Below are 2,174 nucleotides of genomic sequence, written 5' to 3' on the forward strand. Positions count from 1 at the left end.
ATACATCATGGGAGAATGAAATCAATTAGGTCTTAATCTCCTATGATTTATGAAAGGAAGAGTGAAACAGAGCTTGCTTTGTTCTAAGCATTTTCTGATTGTGAAGATTTCTGTTGCAAAACTCTCCTTTGCTTTGAGTCACAAACACAGCAAGTGAACCCTCTGGAAACCAAAGCAAAGAGAAGTAAAATGTTGGTTTTGTAACATCAGCTAATAGTATTAGATAGAGCAGTCAGCCCATAATTATAGATCTTTCAGGCAGTTTAACTTCTGCCATGACATAATTAAATTTAAACCAATCAGCCCTCAAAGTTCCATTTTTTTTTACATAATAACAAACACAGAAATTATATATGTGCTCCCAGTAGCATTACAAGTTAAGTATATATTTGGAGACACTTTCCAGTAAGTGGGGTATTCATTACTAATTCCTTTGGTATTCATTCTAAGAACATTAGTCAGGAAGCTCTGATGGGGGGGTAATATTGGAGCACTGGTTTATTTCTCTAAAAATCAGCAGTGTGGAAGCCAGGGATAATTCCCTGGCCTTGCCACGCTGCTGGAGACCACACTGGGGTTGTCTGGGGGGATGCTGGAAATCTCATTCCCCTGGGAGGGGTCAGTCAAAATCCTTTGGGTTGCTCTTCTTGAGGGCAACACATCCAAACAGCCTTGGCTGGGAAGTTCTCCCAGGCTGTACCACCCATCCAGCTTTGTTATTTATCCCTGGAGAAAAGCATTGTCCCTTCCTCATCATTTCTCCCCAGTTTGTGGCACGTGTCCATCTCCAGCCTCTCTCCCTGCCTCCATCAGGAATTTTAGAGAGCAACCTAGTAAAAAAAACCCAAAGATCCTGATCAGGTAAGCAGAAAATTGGTCCAAGTTCCAACTCAGCACCAGTTTCCTGGCCACCCTTTGGCCACGATCTTTATTAACTTGCCCCACATCAGCCCAGAAAAGGATTCAATGTGCTCACTTCCTCTGGGGAGCAAAAAGGTCTGAAAAAGCCCAGAAATGTGATATAAAAATTGGAGTCTCCAATGCTCGAGCCCAGCTTTGGGAACACATTATGTGTATTACCAGATGGCTGGAGTGAGATGATGAAGCTCAGGTGGTTTCAGAGGGGTCTTTGCCATTTTCTGTTCACAGTTTCTCAAGCCAATTGCAGACCTGTAGTAACTCCAGATCCACAAAGTAGCCTACACGTAGTAAGTAGTTGCATAATGATCTTCCTATAATTATATATCAACTTAAGTCCAGTCATTGTACATCACTGGGACCAACTTCTAATTAAAAAAACCAAATAAATGTTTAAAAACTCTGCAATTTGGGGCTCTTTTGCATATTCCTATCTATGCAATGTGAACCTCAAACAGTTCATAGCACTTTCCTTATTTCCTAATTTTTGTTGTGTGTATCAGGAGCACATTTGTGCAGCTTCATATTTTTTTTTTTTTCTCCCTTTTTTTTCTTTTTTCCAATCACTCTGCAGCTGGCAGGGAGATGATACACCTCATTTGCTTATTCTGTGGGTCATCTAATATGGATATTAAGTAATTCCACCTCCTGTGGCTTTGGTATGGAGCCAAGGAGAACTTGGAAAAGTCACAAGCTTGACTTTAAAAAGAGGATTCTTTTTATTTGCAGCATAGGCTTTTTACATGGCATGCTTCTTTCAACAGAGCTAAACAGACACTGCAAGAGAGGAAATCATAACCTCCCCAAACACCTCAAACAAGTTGCAGTTTCAGAGCCCAACACATCAGTGCATGGTTGACAACGAGCAGCACAGACTCTTCTCCATGAATAAAGATTTAGGGCAAGGATTTTTGTCCCTGTGATATCAGTAGATGCATTTGGAAATCAGATCTTAATAAATGTTTTCATACACGGAAGATTTTCAGTATCTTATCCTTACCTGTTTTGATGCTCACACGTCCTTGCAGTTAGGTTTGTGCCACTACTTTCTCATATTTTTGTCCAGAGGACTGGAAATCAGGTGTGGTCTCAGCTGGGTTTTGGACTTCTGAACCCTCCATCACCTGGTGGCATCTCCCAGGCATCTCCCAGCTTCCCACATCCCAGCTGAGCAAGGAATGTACTGAGCATTAAACCACACAGGGTCCAGTCATGGTGCTTGATGGAATCTGACCTTGGGGGACAACCCTGTGTCC

This window comes from Heliangelus exortis, chromosome 7, assembly GCF_036169615.1.
Source record: "Heliangelus exortis chromosome 7, bHelExo1.hap1, whole genome shotgun sequence".
NCBI classification, from domain to species: domain Eukaryota; kingdom Metazoa; phylum Chordata; class Aves; order Apodiformes; family Trochilidae; genus Heliangelus; species Heliangelus exortis.